The sequence below is a fragment of the Dasypus novemcinctus genome, chromosome 7, assembly GCF_030445035.2.
Source record: "Dasypus novemcinctus isolate mDasNov1 chromosome 7, mDasNov1.1.hap2, whole genome shotgun sequence".
In the NCBI taxonomy this organism is placed as follows: Eukaryota; Metazoa; Chordata; class Mammalia; order Cingulata; family Dasypodidae; genus Dasypus; species Dasypus novemcinctus.
In genome coordinates, this window is record NC_080679.1 from 16,066,770 (window position 1) to 16,081,196 (window position 14,427).

The 14,427-nt window shown below is 42.4% G+C and overlaps 2 pseudogenes; both read right to left on the reverse strand.

Annotated features, from left to right (window-relative positions):
• Positions 1-257: 257 nt before the first annotated feature.
• LOC101436118 (thiamine transporter 2-like) lies at positions 258-14,149 on the reverse strand (annotated as a pseudogene).
• On the reverse strand, positions 11,412-13,997 carry LOC139439333 (nuclear cap-binding protein subunit 1 pseudogene; annotated as a pseudogene).
• Positions 14,150-14,427: the final 278 nt, after the last annotated feature.

Below are 14,427 nucleotides of genomic sequence, written 5' to 3' on the forward strand. Positions count from 1 at the left end.
AGACTCGCAGTGGACCCGCTGCATCCATCGGTGGTGGCTGCCAAGTCCAGGCCAAGCTCCTTGGGGTGTCCCTCTGCTGCTGACACTTAAGGTGCTGAGGCTGCTGAACAGGCAACGGGTAGGGGGGTGGCGCAGCTCAGGGACTGGGAAGGCCTTAGAAAGAGGAGCGGCTGTCCCCTTCTGACTTCACGCCCACTCCTGAGGAGCCGTCTTCTCACTTAGATGTCCCTGTGGCCGTCGGGGAGCTGCCGCTGGCCTCAGCCCGCAGTTCCGCTCACTGAGGCCGTTCCCATTTGCAAACATTTCCTCGCAGTTGGGATCCCAAGCGCTGGTGGAAGCCGAAGCTGTCGGCCAAGAACTGACAAGGCTGAGCACGAGGTGCGCTCGGGCGCGCTCCGGAGGGCGGTGGCGCTCAGCGCAGAGTCCCAGGGGGCGAGCGCGGCATCTGCTTGAGACCCTCGAGGCTGCCCGGGGACAGCCAGCTCAGCTCCGGGTCGGCCGCGGACGGCCTCTGCGGGGAAGGGCCGGCGGAGCCCCGGGGCGACGGCGGGTGCGGGCGAGTCGCCCACGCCGGGCCCGTGGAGCCGCAGGCGGGGGTTGGGGGGAGCGGGCGGAGGGTCGGCCAGGCCGGGGGACGCCCTGGCAGCCGGGAACGCGCCCGAAGCGCCGAAATGGTGGCGGCAGGAGAGGGCCATGTCCGTGGCCTTGGCCGCAGTGGGCAGGGGCGAGCCGGGCTGGAGAGCATCTCTTTGGGGCACAACCCCGATGCGCGCCTCCGCCCTACCTGCGAGCCTCTGTGCCGGGGCCTCCGGACCCGGGTGCGGTGGGTGAGCCTACTCAACGTCATTTAAGTAATTCCACTTGCTAATGAGCCTGTTTCCCCATACGGTCACCCTCCAGGGTACCTCTTTAGGGACAAAATTCAATCCATAACTTATGTTTGGGGAAATGTCTTCAGGAAAAGGCCCCTAAAACAGTTAATTGCTCAGCTCATTCATTGAATAATTACATATTTTGATCTTTGGATATGGCAAATCTCACCATCATTTTTCTTTGGCTTTACGTATTTTAACCCGTTTATTCTTCTAAATGTGCTGTAGGATCATTTTGCAAAGTTAAAAATCAGTGGGAATTTTCATGGGGATGCAGAGAGCTGATTACTTTGAGAAGATGTGATCCTGCATACACTTCAGTTTTCTTTGCTAAGACATGGGGTGTGTTTAGGCTTTTCTTTAGATGGGCCACACCTTGTGATTACTGTGAATGAAATGAGTCCTCTCTTACCTTTCCTATCTAGATATGATTTGGTAGAATGTAACTACCATTCATTGAGCCTTTTAATGTTCTAGACCTTATTTAGATCAGTGTTATGCATTAATCTAACTTAATCCTCAAAACAATCTTATTCACAAGACTTTGTTGTTTCCGTTTCTAGTTGGGGAACTAAGAGTTTGGTAACCTACCCAGATTTCATCAAGTGGGGCAGGCTTTGAGCCTCGGCCTCGCCATCCTCTTATCTCTTTACTCCTCCCGTGGTGCAAGGGAAAAGCTTGTGAATTTTTAAAATTTATGTTAAATCTACTGACTGAATTTTACCATCCGGAGAAAAGTATACTTGAATTACAAATTGGCATTCTTGATTGCAAGTGGCAACCTTGAATGCAACCTCTACTAACATTTCAAAAGACAGACATTTTATCAGCAGAATTCATCAGAAAATTAGAAAGCACACTTAACATTTTGCAAACCCTATTTTATTAAATATAGCATAATATCTGCCATAAAAATTAAGTGGTATTTCCCCTACCCAACAGTGTTTTCTAATTTAAAAATATTTCAGAAACCCCTAGAACTACTTCTACTTTTATTTATTTATTAATTATTATTATTATTATTTAGATAGACATTACACTGATACTGCTTTACAAAATCTCTTTTTGGACGTGACCCAAGGAAGGGTCATTTGCCTCTCTCTGGGCCCCTGGGAACTGATGTGAATGTCATTCTGCAGATATAAAGATGTGTCTGGAACTATTCCTGAAATGGAGTTTCTCAACAACAAAGCACAACAGGCCAGAAAATGGAAAATAATCATGAAAAATTAAGGATGATATAATCAAACAATGGCTTATGATTAACACTCTATTGTAGGGGATGAAGTGAAGTCCTTAGAAATGAGACCAAACCTTGTCATTCTCTCAAAGAACTGTAAACTAGATAGAAACACAGAGGAGGGGATGAAGGAAAATAGGTCATATAAAATGTCCTGTGTTTTTATTGCCAGATTTAGTAAGATCAGGCAAGTATCTGAACCCAGCAACAGGGCAAATCAAGCAGGTATTTCTTCTCACAAAAGGAGAACCCCAACGCCGGAATGGCTGAATATTTCTCATGCTGAAGCTTAGAGCCTGGTTACGATTCTCACATCATTTGGTTCCTCTGGATGCTGACTCATAGCAGAACTCCTTGGGCATTTGGCTGAGCACATAATGCTGATGCTTCTCATCAGGAAAATGCCAGCAATCACTGCAAAGTAGCTCCCATAAACTGAAAACTGGAGAAAAACAAATGGACTGTATTAGTCACACAGGAAACCTGACCATCTCTCTCACTGACGATACCCGATGCTGTTGATTGACTTGGATTACGGGGAAATTGAGACCCAGGATCGTAACAGCAGATATTTGGATATGCAATTATTCTCCCATCTTAGAAAATCCAGATCTAAATGTGTTTCAGCAGTAACTAAAAAGTGTGCATTTTGGAGGCAGGGTGCTTAACTTCGCATCCTACCTATTATTGTCAACAATGAACGATGGAAATTCCACCAATCTGCGTGGCCGTCTTTGAAGAAGAGTACAAAGCTACATGCCATTCCTCCAGGGATGAATTTTAGACCCTGAGATGACTTTCAGCTTGCCTTACCTCCCTCTTTACAGATCCACCCATAAAACGTGAAATGGGGCAAACTTTATAGTCGCTTGGTGGAGCTGGAAGGAAGCTACAGAGTTCTGTGGGCATATACTCTTTCTGAGTGGAAAACTCAAGAAACCTCAGAACTGGATGGTGAGAGGAAGAGGATGCATATGTAGGTACAGAGGTGAGAGCGTTACCTGATGAGGCTTTAGGAATCAAAGGTCAAGGTTGGCCTAGCTGTGATGACTGTGCGACAACTACTTGGTGCGCTAAAATGCTCAGGAAAGAATTGTGCAATTCCGAGTTTGCCTAGGCAAGGAATTCTTCAAGAAATTTCAATGCTGGCAATGGAAAGGTTAAACAATCTTGGAGAGCTGACCTCGTTATTCTACACTCCCACCGACTTCAGTAGGAAAACAGAAGTTTGCAACTTACCTGAATGCTGATTGGCAGTTGAGCCCTCCCTAATCCTCTATGATCAGTTAGGATGGTCTGGATCACCAAGGCAAGGAGGTGTTGATGACAAACACCAGGGTGCAGCATTCCACGCTCAGGTTACCTGAGATGTGAAATCTACTAGGAAACATCTGATCAGTATTAGAATAAGAAGATATATGGGGATTTTCTTTTCTTGAAAGTAGAAACTGAAGAGAAAGCAGTATTCTCTTAAGAGTACCTCTTGTCTAAATCTCCTCCAGTATTTAGAGACAAAGAAAGGGCATTTACACAGTTACAGGTTGACTTTTTCGAGGTATTCCATGGCAAAATCCCTGAACCATGCAACAGAATGTTTCCAGAAATTCACCTTAAAGTTCTAAGTTCCTGTACCTTGAGAATATCACATGCAAGCCAACTTTAGATACTGTTTTGCAGTGAGTTTTTAAGACAATGCAAGCATTACCCAATCTGAGGAACTGGGGAAGGGGGTGTTACTCATATTCCTTTTAATTGTCTGAATAATTTTTTGGAAAAGCCAGTCTGTGATTGGTTGTATAAATGAGTGAATCTTGTCATTAATTTATTTAGCATTCTTTCTGGAGTGCAGGTAAAGGCTTTTGGTTCTGAATCTATTTAAAATTATGTCAGAGGGAAAGCCATATAAGCCAACTTAAAATCCTCACATTCAGAAAAGGAAGTCAGGAAACATGATTTTGATTCATCAGGTTGAGACATTTCCATGAAAAAAATAAACTTGCCAACAGAAAACCCTCAGGTTTCATCTCCTTTCTTGGCCTCATGATCTCTTCCCTGAGTTCCTATTATTCTGCATTTTTTTCCATTGTTTATCAAGATAAAAGATTTTTCATGAATTTAAAACATATAGTACTCAATACAATTTTTGTCTCTCCTTCTTTCACGCCACTTGAAATTCACGTTTCTTTCTATAAGTTAGCACCAAAGCTAAGATCACTTCCTATAGTCAGCTTTGGCAGCACATACATAAAACCAAATGTTCAAAAAGACCACCTGGAATTTAAGCTTTCTATGATCTTTTCCACTCCTTTTTTTTATTATCTAACTTTTCTTTATAACTTTGCAGGGACTGTTGTTTCACACAAAAGTTATGCCTAAGATAACTTAAGACAACAAGCGAAACTGGAGATGAAATCTAAATCCAATCATTTAAAATGGGATTGTGTCACATCTTGTTATAGCAATGGCTTAAAAAAGTGAAACCTGGCAATATATCATTGCTTTCAATTTACAAAGCTACAGTTTTCTTTTCTTGATGACTCATCTTACAGATATTCAGGTAGCATATGAGGTCAATAAAAAGATGACTAAGTTTTTGCTAGTTTTTCATCAAGTGACCAACATTTAATATTGCAATTGATTCAAATGCTACTGTAATTCTCAGAGAAACCAAAGGAGAGGAATGCTGCATTGCTTTAGGAGTTAAAAGGAATGGAAGACAATACTTACATGGCGATGGTGATGAGGAGCATGTAAGGCTGACTTGAAGATCAAGTAGCCAGCATAGCGTGCCCAAATTTGTGTAATGCATGAGCATGGAGAAGATGGTCAAAGCCAACTCTCCCAGTAGATCCCAGTTGAGTTTCACATAACCCACTGCAAAGGCAGTCGCAGCCTCTGAAAAGAACTATTAATGAAGATCAATGTATTGGCTTTGCACATGGGAAATGTTCTTTTGATATGAAAAACAATCTTGAAAAACGAGGCATTATTAATACTTGTTTGGATGATGAACTGGAATCTTAGGGACTAGACTAGAATTTATTCATTTGGTGCCTAATCTTCAACTCTTGAGTTGCTCGTTGTAACTACATGTAACACATTAAATAGAAGTGTCTTTCATTCTCAAAAAAAGAATAAAATGACATCTGAACAGAAAAAAATTAGCACCATGGAGAAGTTTAGCACCTGGAGAAATGAAAATGATGGACATGTCCTACAATCTACACATTGATAAAAAGAAGATAAATCAACATTTACTGACCTCCAAATGTTGCCATTGTTTCTACTGCCCCAATGTAGATGGCAGAACCTTGGGATGGTGCCTTGTAATCCCACAGGATTGGAACATAGTTCAAAATCTGGTGAAAAATGGCTGTGGAGAAGCCCACCACACAGACCAGTGAAAAAGGCATATTGAGTACCATATTGGTTGGTACTCAAGAAAGTATATTTCCTTCATAATTTGTTAAGGTGAAATAGTCATGTTCACTGAAATTGATCCTTATTTAACTCATCCTGAGATAAATATTCTGAAAATCAGGGAAATAGATTACATTTGTCAGAGTTAAATTTATAACCATACACATTGCATACATATAAGAGATATAAATAAGATATAATGATATGTATTTCCAAACATGTATGAAATTCTTTTTCATCACTATAAAACTACACTTGTTTCCTCCCCAATCCTATGTTTTAGCTTCTTCGGAGCTAGATGTCTCAAAAAAGATGACTTTCATTACTATTTTCATATCCTCACCTATCATTCATTTTTTCTGATTTTGTCATTTCATTTCCTGCTCTACCACTGAACTGAATCAGTTCTCACAAGTTCACCATTAATAGCTAAATCAAACTAATACTTTTCAGCATTTAGTCTACAGAATAAATATTTGATACCACCGATCACTCCTATTCATTTATTCTTGAAATCCTCATCACACCCCTATAATCCCCATCACACATAATCTTCTCCATTTAAGTTGATGACAACTCTAGTTTTGGTTGCTCAGACAACAATCCTTGGGGTCTTCCTAGAGTCTTCTCTTGTTTATACCTTACTTCAAAAACATTGGGAAATCTCATTGGGTCCACCTTTTTACCTTTTCACTTTTTCATCTCCATTGCAACTGCCCTAGTCCATGCCACAATACCTCTCACATGATTTGCTGTAAGACCTTCACTACTGTATCCCTGCTTACTTGTGATTCTGATATTCAACTTAGTACTCAAAGTGATCTTTTCAAAACATAAGTAAGATCATGTCACCCCTCTTCTCAAAACCCTGAAATGGTTGCCAATTTCATTCTAAGTCTAAGACAAAGTTTGTTCAATCATCTACAACACCCTGCACATCTGTCCACCAGTCTGTTACTTCTCTATCCTTACTTCCAAATACCCTTACCTCTTTTTCAGTGGGCCAACAAACCTACTGCTATTATTCAAACATGCCAAGCTTATTCTTATATTAGAAATATTGAACTGGATGTTCCCTCTGCTTAAAATGCTATTTATCATATATTCTCAGGCCTCTGACAATCCTTGGTTAAAGCATTGTAAGATTCAAGTCTTGGAACCACTGCACAAAAACTCTCAAAATCATATTTGTCTGACTACAGCTGCTCAACTGGTCATTAGGCAGACTCCCTGAAATGGTATTTCTGAAAGGGGTTTCTTCTCTTTGCAGCCTACTGCATCAGCCTCCTGGAATCCATCTACCACTGCATCTGTGCTCAGAGACATCTGCCTTTTTGGCTGGCTTTTGCATGAAAGAACCTATTCTTCTTGAGCATCAGAATAAAAAGGGAACAAAGTAAGGCCACCAAGACCAAGGCCAATGGCATTGAGGTAAAAGTATGACAGGTTGGCCAGGGTCACCAGGAGCTGAACCAACACCAAGCCTGCCATTTAGGCCACCAGCACCATGCTCCGACAGTAGCTGCTCTTTCTGGTAATGCTCTGGGCTGACCATACTGTATATGTAGGCAAAGTAGAAGAAGAACTCGACAGCCTGCATGGCCTTCACTCCTTGGCTATACAAGAGCAGCAGCCAGGTCATGATGAAGTTGATCCCCTGTAAGATGATGACTGGCTTGTAGCGAACAAAATCGGTGAGAATGAACACAGGCAAGAGCAGCAGCAGGTAAGAGTATGTCCAGTCAGGGAGGATCTTGTTTGTGATCTGCAATGTGGGAAAGCATTGAGCCATGTGACCACAAAGCACCAGGAAGTGAGAAGGGATACCTGGCTCAGGTGTGGACATTACTAAGGTGCACATGGCTTACCCAACATCAACTTCTGGACCCCTTGGGATATTCTACCTATGATGGAAAAGCCCAAAAGGAAACCTACTAAGAACAGACCTGCTCCCCTACTCAATCCCCAAGGAAACATTCCATTGACATACATAGTTATACACCACTGGAAGAGTATATTGAGTAATCATGCAATATGAATAAGTTATTTAAATAGTATGTATGTTTGGCCATATCAGTCAAAATCGGTTCAACAGTCACTTCTAGAGATTTCCAAAGTTGGAACCCTTATGAAGTCCTGATGAACATGCATGTGAAGAGAGCAAAGCAAGTGACCTGGCGGGTTTGGGGAGTGGGAATAAGTTTGTGATGCATTTCATCTACTTCTCAACTAACAATGCTGGGCTTTCAGCCCTTTTTTCCCCCAGTTGTACAGACTGTCTCCACTTACTCAATTCTGCCCTTAATTAATATGGGTTGTTTCATGGATTTATTTAGGACTTCAAGGGTTCTCAATTTTCCTAGATGGAAAGGACTAAAGAAGTTTCTGACCTTCAGGGTGTGACGAAGGAGCAGTCTTCAAATCATGGAAACTTCCTTCTCAGTGGATATCTGCTTGTTGTAGAAAGTAGGAGGGCCCAGAACAAAGACTAGCATGACTGACCTGCACCTAATCCTGGGTCCACGGCAGGCACAGATCATCACCACGGGCCCCAGTGCGTTCATGGGGCTGGTTCGGAAACTGCATCTGTGCCTTGCTTTTTCTTAACTGTGTCCAGCTTCAGTCAGGAAACTTTAAAACAGAGTTTCTGCTAAAGGTTTTTTGGCATATGGGACATGCCTTTCTATGCTTGCCACTTCGCCACCAAAGAACCCAACACAACTTAGCCTTACAGTTGAAGCCACTCTATTTGGCATTCTCGGGGTTATGGCTGAGATTCTAAAACCAGCCCCGCATTTTCCTCCAACCTGCCCAGGGCGTTTTTTGTTACTTTTGTTATAAGTAAAAGTGGCAGATCTTTTCAGTAGCGCATTTTGGTGATTTTCGCCTTTTGGGGAAAGGGGGAAAGGCTGGGAGATAAAGCTGTGAATGTCTCACCTGCCAGTAATAGTTTTTCTTCCTTTGTGAAGATCTGAGATGTTTCTATACAGGAAGACTCATGTTAGGACTCTCTAAGGCAAGACACCTTTGAGTGTGTTTGATGCCCATTTTTGTGAGTATAAAGAGGGAAAACTAGTAGAACACTTCTATGCCATGAGAAATATCATGAAAATGAGACTCAATGAGGCCAAGTATACATCTTGTTTTAAGTTTTTTGTGTTGTTTCGTTGAAAGCCTGATAGGAATTTTTTTGGAGTTCACAACAACCCTGAAAATTGATTTTTACATTTTTCTCTTAGAATTGCAGTGAGAAGTAAGAAGCAGTGTGTGGAAAAGGGAAACAACTGCTCATCCAACATGACTATGGACCAGAAAGAAAACCTCAAAGATGACACATGCCACACAACTTGTACTGTATGTGGTCACAAGTTGACATATGAGAAGATGTGATTTTTATCTCAGTGACCTGGTTTTATAGTATTTTATACTTAAATAAAGAAAATTTAGATTGGTCCTAGGGAATAGGAACTCAAAACAATTTCAGATTCTGTTCAAAATTCACCAAAACATGGAAGTCATGGAGGAATAGATGAAACACTGCCTAAATACCGCCTCAGTAATGTGTCTGTATGTCATGGCAAAAGAGCAAGTTTCAGCTGAGGTCCAGTGAGCTTGTTTATGAGCAGAACATTGGGTCTTTTTTCTACAACAGGGAGGGGGAGCTGAGTACTAGAATAGGTTCAAAAATGGGAGGTTAGAGCTACAAACTGAGGGAATGAGAGATCATGGCAGACCCTAGACTGGGATAGAAAGAAAAATGTTCAATAACGGCAAATGCTGTCTCCACTGGGCTCCTGTCCTAAGAAACAATAGAGAACACCTAGCAAGCACCTTACACTAGGCATAAAATTTCTCTAGAAGAGCACATAGTCCTGTCAAGTTTAATATTAACTAGATCATTTCCTTCTCTTTCTTTGTAAAGAAAACGTCTCTATTCTTATAACTGTGGAACTTAGAGGCACCAGGCACACTTATGTACCTTAAATGTTAACCAGAGCAGAAAACTAGAAAAACAGCCCAACCACTTCAAAGAAACGTTGACTCCAAGATTAATTTTCTTTGTTTCAAATCATATCTATGATTAATTCTTTCTGTTGCAAACCTGTATAAAAGCAGAAGAAAAACCCCTTGACAGGGTGGCAGATTTGAGATTGATTAGATTTCCTGTCCTCCGCCAATAAAACTTCCTTTCCTTCCCAGCCTAACAAAAAAAATAAAGAAACAAGCAGCAACATACTCCATACCCCAGAGACTGGGTCAGATCCTCTAGGCTCTTCCTGTCTCCAGGACTTTGGGGAATGCGGAGAACTTCTGCTGGGAGAAGTCCCAACAAACAGCAGGAACAGAAAACAAGTTGTGGGGCTCTGGTCATGTGTTCTGTATCTTTGGGCCCTAAGAGTGTCTAGGTAGCCCTTTCCAACCTGGCAGAGAATGGAAACACAGCTGATTCAAGGTAGACTACTTGGTTGTTGGTCAGAGGAGGTACTGATGTCAGGTTGATCTCAACTGCCATTCACAAACACTGAGCACATACCAAGTGCCAGACAGGTGCTGAGCCTCCAGGGTGAGAAGAAAGAAACCTTACTTTGTGCCGATTTAGTACTTCTCACTACATCCCAGGCATCTGCATCAAGGTTGGCTGCTGATTTGCCCATATCTTCTAAAAAGGATTACAAAGTTGTTATAGCTAGCCAGAAGATCAGATCCCATGGTCCTGGGGCTTGGCTCCAGGGCCTCTGCATTTGTTTGTTTGTTTTGATAAAAGTAAATAAAAGTTAAGATAAATTGGCTATGTTCAAAATGTTCTTGGATATGATTCTTTATCCTACTACTACAAATAAATAGATTTATATTTTTATCTTTCTATCTAGACCTGCCTTAGAGATTAAGCTTGGATGAAAACAAAAATCAGAACAAGTCAAATCCTCCAAATTAAGCTTGAGACTATAATTACCAGCTGTTCTAATTTCTGTACTATATTTTTCAAATGTAGATTTTCTACATGTGCCATATTATAGATATATAATATATAGCTCAGCAAAAAATTGATACTGAATGAGCAGCAAGATTTTCCTGGAACAAAAAAGTGTCCAGCTTAATGACAACAGAATGACAGGTGTTTGGGCTACAGGACCCAGGCTGAAATTCTACTTACTAGCTCTGGACCCTGGGATAAAGTTACTTCTGTTTTTATCTTAATTCTGCTCTCACAGGCCTGTTGTGAGGATTAAGCAGGTGACTACAGCACCCAGCTCCTGGCAGTCACCAGTTATGAGTCACCAGGGAGGAGCACATATCACTCATACCAGTATGTTTAGTTTTGCCTGACTGAGGTGTGTTCCCAGGCACTCTATTTTTTTTTTTTTAAGGAGATACCAGGGATTGAACCCAGAACCTCATACATGGGAAGCAGGCACTCAACCACTGAGCTACATCTGCTCCCTAATGAGAGTTGGGTTTTCTATTTTGTTTGGTTTTTCAGGAGGTACAGGGGGTCGCACCTAGGACCTCATACATGCAAAGCAGGCACGCAACCACTTGAGCTACATCCACTCCCCGACCAGTCACTCTTTACCTTCATCCATTTAAGACCATCCTGGTGTCGACGCATTACTGACAACCAAATCGGCTCTATCCAAGCTGGTACAAGCTCTTTCCTTGCTTTTCATTTTCAGATATAATTATAGATTAGTAAGTTATACAAATCACAGCTAAATTCTTTCCAGGAAAAAACAAACAAGCAAAAAAAAAACCCTTTTCTTTATTTGAACTGCCACCATGAATAATTCTACAAGAAAGTAAGGATTCAAACCATCAAAAACAAGGCAACATTTTTTCAGATTTTTTAAAAAATCTTGACTCGAAGGAAAAAATGACCCTTAGGCCTGTAGGGCACAGAACTGCTGGAACACAGCCAAGATGTGAAAGTCTAATTCAGTAGTGAAGAGAAGACTCTCCAGGGCCACCGTGTACTGCTGGATTATTTGGTCACGCTGTAAGAAGACCTGCTGCAGCCTCTCTATACAGTTCTTAAACCACGGTATTAATACCATGGTCTCATCAGTCTCACATCATACCAAGTGTTCGGTTAAGACCATGATAAAATGCCGAAATATGACAAAGAAGAGGTTCTTCTGTTTGCTCTGAGCCAATTCCACTTTCTCCCTCAGTCTTTCCATCTGCTTCTTGAGACCTGTCCTTCCTGTCACTGCTTCTGTCATCATCAACACTGTGCCATGTGTGCTGCCTTGTGAGTTTTCCTTTAGTTTCTTCTAGCTCCTTCTGGATCTTCAGAACATGTATGTTCATCTTCTGAATTGTAGAATGCAAGATTTCCCAAATAAACAACCTAGTAAAGTCCTGAGATAGTTGTGAAGAGAAAATCCAATTTGCTACTGCTGCACAGTCAACAATCTGTGCCCGAATCATCTTATCCACGAGTATAGCAATCATCTGCGGATGGTTCCTCCAGACCTCAAATACAACTCATAGAACATGTAACTTGCCCTCATCACTTTCAGCCAGGATTTTGAAGACTTCATGATACTTGGCAAGAGCACCGAAGGAATGGCTCAATGATTTGGCTGCCAGATATAGCAGGGCCTGTACAAAGACTTCTATTTTCAGTAGGTTAAAACTGAATCCATCATCACTGTCATCCTGGTTAGGATTTGGTACATCTTTCAGAATGCTAAAGATTTCATCATTGGTTGCCTTGCTTTTAAATGCACTGGATAAACAGAGGGCAGCAGAATGTCCAGGAAGAGAATTGCTATTTTCATCTCCATACTTGTAAGTGCAGGCTGGGTTTGCAGGACACAGACATGAAAAGGTAGGAGGCACAATATCTGATACGTGCTGCTGGCAGGACAACCTCATACACTTTTCCAGTACTTCTCTGACAAACTTTCGTTTGAGACTTTCAGTATCTTGAGTAAGAGAATCTGACCAATTTTCCCAGCTCCAGTGGAACTGGAAGTTACTTAGGTGATGGAAAACCAATTAATAAACCTGCCTACACATGTAGTATTCATTGTGTCCAAGCACGTGTACAACATTTCAGTTGCCTGTGCAAGAACTTGGGGTATAGAGTCAGGCTGAAGTTTGCACAGTTCAGTGAGAAGTGCCGTGCACATCACATCAACGTGGGGCGGGGGGGGGGGGGGGGGGGGGGTTGGAAGTTGAAACAGCTCTGCAAAGATTACTTCAATGATGTGGTAGTTCAAGGGGATCTTGCTCTTCCGGGAGTAGCTTGTGAGCTGGGCAGCACAAGTTTTCCTCTCCTTCCAATGGGACTTAATGATGCAGTGAAGATTCTCTTCTATTACAAATCTTTTAATTGAATGGCTACCTGGCATAATGGGTCCCTCAGGATCATCTGTGTAATCAAACATTCTAAAGATAACCCTTGGCATTGGGTACATGGAATCTTCTGCATGAGGAGGTGGAGTAAAAGGAGGCAGATTGTGCTCAATTGCTTCACCCAGGATGTTGTCAAGGGCAAGATAAGTGTTAGGATGTGCCCTTCCTGTCAGTAATCCTTTCTGAATTTCTGAATCTGGGCCCACAGGCAATCTAAATACTCCTCTTGTGCACATGGCTTATCAGCAATCCATACTTGTAGCATGGGTACATGGGTCTTCTGGCGTCTCTTAAGATGGCTTTCAGTGTTGGCAAAGATGCACTCCATCTCTGCATCTTTCTTTTCGTACAACTCCTTTCCAACCCAGGGCAAGGATGAAAGGGACGCATACACATACCAATCCCGCCGTGCCTGAGGCACGTCTTCCTGAGTTACACTCACAAAACTTCCAAACATAACAACCATGGATGGGGCGGTTATTACATGACAATTCACAAGATCAGCTAAAAAACGCACCAAGTATACAGCTTCATTATAGCTGTTTGCTTTCAGTGATTCTCTCAGTTAATGAACTATGTTTTCTACAAATTCTCCACCAAAGTTATAATTCCTGGCATTCAGCAGTCCTACTAATGTTAAATAAATTGTCAACTTCTCAGGTAACAGACGCGTAACTGCACAAAGATGCCTTAAGATCTTGCTCCTGTAGTGAGGAAGGTCAGCTTCCAAAACCCCTGCTAAGCCCTCCAGGTTGCTCTCCAACGAAGAGGCGCACTTTTCCCCTACTTTGCATATTAAAGACTCCAAATGATCTTTGGTTTCATCGGCATCAGAGGTCTTTCTCCTTTTGTGAGGCTGGCCTCCGTCCTCTTCTCTGCGCCTGTGACCTCCCGAGATGAGACGCCAGGCGAGATGCGCTGCAGGAATCGTGGACGCCCGGCTGGCGGGGAGAGACACGCGGAGCCGCCGGAGCGCAGGCGCGAGGAGACAGCACCGGGAGCCGCCGGTGCGCAGGCGCACTCCTGTTTTAAGGTGAATGAAGCCCAGGCTATGTTCTGGTTCAAGTCCTGCAGAGAAGTCACAGTAAGGTAAGTGTGTCCATTAACATACCTCTGCGCTCGACAGATTTTTACTGGGTTCAGACAAATATGAAATTAGGAATGATTCTGAGGGTGTCATCATGGAGAAAAATCCAAATAAGCAGAGGATCACAGTGGGATAAATCCAGGTATGGCTCGGTGGTGTTCAGAAACAAAGCAAAAATTAACTGATATTTAGTCTTTTTGGTAACTTGGGCATAAGAAATATGCATGTCTGACCCTTTTTCCTTCATATCAACAAAACCCTTGATTAAGCAGGGCTGAGACAGTGGCAATCAGAATTTGGAAACTGGAGCACAGCAGAGTTGAGCAATGCCGACAGAGAGAAAATCCTACCCAGGAAAGAATGGGGTTGGCAGTCCTCCACCTACTCACCCAACCCAGGAAGCAGAGGATTTCTCTCCCTCCTGAGATGCTGCTGGGATTTGCACC